The sequence below is a fragment of the Sinocyclocheilus grahami genome, unplaced genomic scaffold (genome assembly GCF_001515645.1).
Source record: "Sinocyclocheilus grahami isolate Dianchi unplaced genomic scaffold, SAMN03320097.WGS_v1.1 scaffold156.1, whole genome shotgun sequence".
Lineage (NCBI taxonomy): Eukaryota > Metazoa > Chordata > Actinopteri > Cypriniformes > Cyprinidae > Sinocyclocheilus > Sinocyclocheilus grahami.
The window spans coordinates 7,701-14,268 of record NW_015505335.1 but is presented as its reverse complement, the minus strand read 5'-3'; the positions used below and the strand labels follow the sequence as shown (position 1 = coordinate 14,268).

Genomic DNA, 6,568 nt, shown 5'->3' with positions numbered 1-6,568 from the left:
TGCCTACAGAGCAAACAGGTCTGTGGATGATGCAGTCAACATGGGACTGCATTACATCCTGCAACACCTTGACAGACCTGGGAATTACGCAAGGATCCTATCCTTTCAATACCATCATGCCTGACCTTCTCTCAGACAAACTCACAGAGCTCTCTGTGCCCACCTCCATCTGTCAGTGGATCACCAGATCCTGACAGGCAGCAGCTTGCGAGGCTGGGCAAACTCACATCCAAGTCTATCACCATCAGCACTGGCGCCCCTCAGGGTTGTGTTCTCTCCCCACTGTTCTTCTCTCTCTACATGAAAGACTGCACTTTAGAGATGCACCGATCGATCGGCCAGGGATCGGAATCGGATGATTTTCCTCATGATCAGCCCGGATCGGTGATTGGTCGGTCAGTCTCACTTCTTTCCGATTTCGAGCCGATCCGTTTTGTTACCAGCGGCACAGGCAATAACATTAGCCGCCCATTCTCACTCTCATCTCTCAGACGACCCCTTTTCTCACACACACGTCTCATTCGCTCCGGTTAAATAGTGCCTGTATTGCGCATTATAGTCATTCCCGCAGGTTTCGCGCTTATACCAAACGCGCGTGCATCACCACTGATCTATATTAGTGGAGCGCACAATCCGCGCTCAGTCTCAAACAGCTTGTGAGCCACAAATACCAAAATGAGTGGCTAACTGCGCTAAAACATTCAAATACATACAAAAACATATCAAAATGCCCGTCTTGGCGAGTATCCAGTTAAACACAATCAGTTTTGGAATGTTAAATAGTTGAGAAAGAGAACGCATGTTGTGTAACAGTATATTGGGTCCGTGGATAAACTCTTAAAGGGACCGCAGTCCAATATTCCTGCTGCTATCTGTCATGTTAATCAAAGAACATTTATTTGTGCTGTTGTTTGCCATTTTTTTTATTTGTTCTTATTTTATTACTGACTTTTTACTTGTGTTTTTTATGAAAATAAAACTTTGCGTTGAAGAAAAGTAGATTTTTGTTTGTATATGCTGTCAATTATAGTTCTTAGAAAGGAAAACGGAATCTGCAAAAAACGTTATCGGCAGATCACACTAACGAAAAATCGGAAATCGGAATCGGCCAAGAAAATTGCAATCGGTGCATCTCTACTGCACTTCAAAGGACCCCTCTGTCAAGCTCCTGAAGTTCGCGGATGACACTACAGTCATTGGCCTCATCAAGGACGGAGACAAGTCTGCTTACAGACAGGAGGTTAAAGAGCTGGCTGTCTGGTGCAGTCTTAACAACCTGGAGCTTAGAGATGATCGTGGACTTCAGGAGAAACCCCCCAGCACTCCCTCCAATCACCATCATGAACAGCACTGTGGCTGCAGTGGAGTCATTCAGATTCCTGGGCAATACTATATCTCAGGACCTAAAGTGGGACACTCACATAGACTCCATTGCTAAAAAGGCCCAGCAGAGGTTGTACTTCCTTCGCCAGCTGAGGAAATTCAATCTGCCACAGGAGCTGCTGAAACAGTTCTACTCATTGAGTCTGTCCTGTGTTCATCCATAACTGTCTGGTTTGGTTCAGCTACAGACATCAAGAGACTACAGCAGACAGTCAGTACTGCTGAGAGGATTATTGGTGCCCCTCTGCCCAGCCTCCAAGATCTTTACATCTCCAAAGTGAGGAAAAGGGCTAAGAAAATCACCTTGGACCCCTCACACCCAGTCCACTCTCTCTTCGAACTGTTGCCTTCTGGTCGGCGCTACAGAGCACTGACCACCAGAACAGCCAGGCACAAGTACAGTTTTTTCCCGCAGACTATATTCAGCATGAACAATTAAACTTTCATAATTATACATCGTCCATCACAACTGACATATTTATACACAGAATCCAAAATTTGTACACTTGTAAACTGCACACTTTGGAAATAACATATCTGAACACTTATAACATATATGTACATTTATCTAAACAATTAAAAAATTTTCCTATACTTTTATTTCTGTATATTGTACATTATTTAATTTCAGTTTTTTTATTTTTATTATAGTAGTGTTATATTCCATCCCTACTGTGTTATTCCTATGTATGTCTGCACTATGTCTGTACTTTCTTCTGCACTGGAAGCTCCTGTCATCAAGTCAAATTCCTTGTGTGTGTAAAGCTCTTCTGATTCTGATTCTGATTCAATGATACAAAAAAAAGTAATGTGATTTTAGTATTCAGCATGTCAAACCAAACTTTTATAAAAATCTGTTTCAGTGTAATGTAATAATTATGCTAAATGTTTATATTTTACAAAACATTACTAAGTGGCAGGTGTGAGAGAGAGAGAGAGAGAGAGAAAAAAAAGAAAAACTAAGGGACAAAGGTTGCAGCTCTGTTTGTGTCCATCAGGCAAGTCTGTAATCTAAAGAAAACGAAGAGACAGCCACAGACAGCTGGAGATCTCAGCAGCACCAGGAGGAGGAGGAATCAAGCCACCCTGAATCTTTTTAACAGCAGCTGCTGTCAGGACACAGCCATTTTCATTTGACTTAATGCCTGCTGTACTTGAACTTCAAATGCTTTCGATCTTAAAACAGCAGGGTTCGTGTCAAATCGCTCAGGCCTGATGATGACCTGAGATTTTGCACTTTTAGGAGGGAGGTGAGGTGGACACTTAGTAATTGTTTTTGTTTGACGTCATGTGGAGTATCGGTGAGCCCACTCGTGTGCATACTTATGTAGAGATGCACACTAGCGCACGATTCCTGACTGAGGGGCCGGTTGTTCATAAGAGGGCTCTGTTCTACATTTCAGAGGCCAAGGTCACCAGACGTTCTCGTATGAGGAAGTTCCTCACTAATGAGCTCAATTATCAAGCTGAATGAGGGGCGAATATTCCTCCTCTGTTCATGTCCATGATGTCAGGATTTGGTATTTTTCTTTTAAGTATGTTTTCAATACCGCCTGCTAGAACTCATTAGAAACATTAAAGGCAACAAGTGTTTTTCTCATTACTAGTGAGTTCAAATTCAGTCTTTGATCTGAACATTCAAAAACAAAGTGGCACTTATAATCATATATTTTGTGCTTGAGTTTAAGCAAAAAACATAAGTTTGGGTTAGGGTTAGACTTTAAACATCATTAAATGTCATTATCTATCATTAGCTATTTTTTTCTAAACTTACAAAATGAAAGTTTCTTCTGTGGATACCCTTGTGAAAAAGAAGTACAATTTAACATACGTTTAATGTACTTATTATGAATATATGTCATACTGAATGTTATGCTTTTAGCACTTAATTGCATGTTAATTGCAATTAGAATGTATTATTATATAAAATTTATATTGAATGCAATTTTCATTATTTTTTTCCTTAGGACTTAAGTGCATCTTTATATGCAATTAATGAATGACTTCTATTGTCTTTAAAATATTGTTAAAGTGAACTGCTGAATGTACTGATCAGCATTTATGGTATTGAAACTTGTATGTCATGTTTTTAAAAATATTTGTAATTACACATTTGCACTGATGAAGAAATTTAATGAATTTTGTACATTTAAAATATTTAAAACTTAAAACACACTACAGTTAAAATTATAATAATGTGCTTTAAACAGTCAACACATCAAAACGCACTTAAAAGCAAGACAAAAGATTATTAAAACATAAAGATTTAGAATGTACTTTAAAATAAAAATTGAATTTGACATTATTACAAAGTGCACTTTTTAAAATTGTGTTTAGAAATATTCATCAAAGTCTACTTTCTTTAAGCACAATTAAGTTGCCTTTTATTCCATTGATATTATCTGCAAGTACAGATTTTTAAAAATTATACTTTAGAGATCACAAGTGTGCATACAATAATGCACTTACTTTCATTAGGAACTAAAAAGAAGATGTTTTGAAGAATGTTCATGCTGCTCTTTTTCACCACCTACCATACTTATGAGGCTCTATCAACCTCCCAAAAGGACAAAAAAATAAATAAATTAATTAATAAAATAATATAAAATTATAGCTTGGGCCCTATATTTCAAGTCTTCTGAAGCCATACAAAGGATTTGTGTAAGGAAAAACAACTGTCATAGTTCTTAAATCACATTACAACTTACACATATAATCAAAACTCTAAATATATTATCTTTTCTCTGCTCATTGGATAAACTCTGTCCATCTCCCTCACTTCTCTATAGTGCTTATCCTCCTCTGACCCTGCGCATGACCCTTATGACCCCCTGATCATTATTCTCTGCAAAAAGAAGACAAGAAAGTAATCCACCAAAAGAGACCAGCCTAAAAGCATTAGTTTGAGTAATAAGAAAAAGAAACTCAGCTACAAATTATAAAACAACTGTAATAACAAAATAAAATCTTAAAGTATATGGTCCTCTTTTGTGTTATGTGGTGAATTTTACAATTATTTTAGTTAATGCTTAATGTCTTTATGACACATTACATACAATAAAATGCTAGTTAGTTTTTTTTATTTATTGCAACACTACAGTACCTTAGTAAGCACCTGTATATGCCCACATTTACACTTGAGTGATGACCATTCAGAGTATGATAGATTCTATTATTCATAAAAAAGCTAAATATATTCATAAATATCAGAAGAACAAACGATAAGAGTAAAATAAGAAGATCCACCAATGCTTGAGCTGCTAATGGCTGTGTAGCACCTACAGCTCTGCAGAAGAAAAAAAAAACAATTACAAAATCCAAGAGGGAAATTTGAAAATGCAACACTAAAATTGATTTTCATGATGTTGTACTAGCATTATAAGTGAACATCAGGGGAAAAAACTAAATACAATTAATGGACCCCTTTATAGAATGCTATATGTGTGTGTGTAGTAGCACATTGAAGATGTAATAAAATAAAGAGGACATTTAGAGCACTGTGCACAATGCAGTGTGGAGCTCTTTAATGTGAACACACACACCCACTCTTGGAATGGAAAAGCTCTCTTTCTCTCTGTACTAATGTCTCTGTCAACAGTCAGAGAAGAGAGCAGTTAAAAGCAAATGAATTATATGGATTCACATCGACCAGTTGCATAATGGACAAACAAGAAGAACAAGGGATTTTGTTCATATGTTCCGTACTGGCAATGACTAGCAGCATTCAAAGGCCGAAACTGAACGTGGGAGGGTTCATGAGCGAGGGAGACACTGAGTGTGTGCACTGGGACGAGAGACAGCAGAACAATAATACAAACTCTGTTCATCTGCTCTATCCACCCTAACCACAAACGGCTGACAGAACATCAGCGTACAACTGTACAGCAGTTACCCTAATGTCAAACTAGTCAAAAGTTTGGGCACATATACTGATTTTTTTTAAATTATCATTATTACTATATTTTACAGTTTAGTTAATAGTAAAGTCATCAGAACTATGAAGTGACACAAATGGAAGTATATAGAAATTACGCAGTAACCAAAAAAATATTCCCATATTGTCTAAACCAACTTGAGTTTTGAATATATATTTATTTAAAAAATATCATTATGTTTCTGGGGAGTTGCACCACATGACATTTGACATTTTACAACCTGAACCAACCTTATTTAATATATTGACCTTGACTTTAATTTGGCAGACAAAAGTTTTTCACATATGAATAAATAGTAAATGTCACGGAGTCAACAGCAGAGCCAGATCTTTCAGCTCCACCCTCTCGTTCACAATCACCCGAAAACTGATGCACTCCACCTGTCAACACCAATCAATCCTGGTATAAAGCCACCATCACATCCCTTTCTCTGTGTCTGGTCTTGTTGTTCACGTGCATGTGTCTGCCTCCCTGGCTCCTTACCTGTTCATCTTCAGTCGCCTGCTCAGCTCTCCGGGTCCATCACCACCTGCAAAGACACCAGTGTTATTATTCAGCTAAGACTATGTTCTGAACTCTCCAAGAATATCCATACCTGTGATCATTGCTTTCTCCTCTGCTTTTTTTAAATAGGCATGAAAGTGCACTATCCAAACTTATCAAAAATATCCAAATTTATGAACACTTTGGAATACAGACCAAAGGTTGGTCTCTTTTTAAAGAAGAAAATCGGCAGATTATTGCAAAGGTGGATTTGTGAAGTGAAAAATTCAAGTATCAAAAAGTTATAGAAGTTTAAATTTACTGTAAATAAAATGCACTATATTAATTTTATTTTCATTATTTTACATAACAGGTTTTACTCTAAAATTGGTATAAAATTAAAGCCGTATGTCTAAATAAGTTATGTTCCAAATTTGAAGTTGATATGAAAAAAAATGAGGTTCCTGTGAGATTTTATTTAGGGCGTCATTCCACAAACAGCCACCGGGTGCCATCCAAACTCTATAGAATTTTTTTAATGCATTTTTCTGTCACAAATGTCTAGATTTCTCTGTCAATATTACTTTTATCTCAAAATAACCACCAAATATGGAATCCTGAGATGCAGACCTTTCCAATGATTTGTTTTTTTGGTCAAGATTATAAAAAGGTTTGATTCTAAAAGACCGTAATGCATTTTGTAATATGACACTTGACACCGCCCACTAAGGGGGAGGAGACCGCCAAAAGATTTTAAAGTACCATTT

At 37.0% G+C, this 6,568-nt stretch overlaps 1 long non-coding RNA gene across 1 annotated transcript in view; it reads right to left on the bottom strand.

The window, feature by feature from the left end:
- Window positions 1-5,515: 5,515 nt before the first annotated feature.
- LOC107592670 (uncharacterized) overlaps window positions 5,516-6,568 on the bottom strand; it is a 1,578-nt gene continuing 525 nt past the window's right edge. The window contains exons 2-3 of the long non-coding RNA XR_001610010.1: window positions 5,802-5,847; window positions 5,516-5,698 (exon numbers count right to left, since the gene is read on the bottom strand). This is a non-coding gene — a long non-coding RNA (uncharacterized lncRNA). The remainder of the gene's footprint in view (window positions 5,699-5,801; window positions 5,848-6,568) is intronic.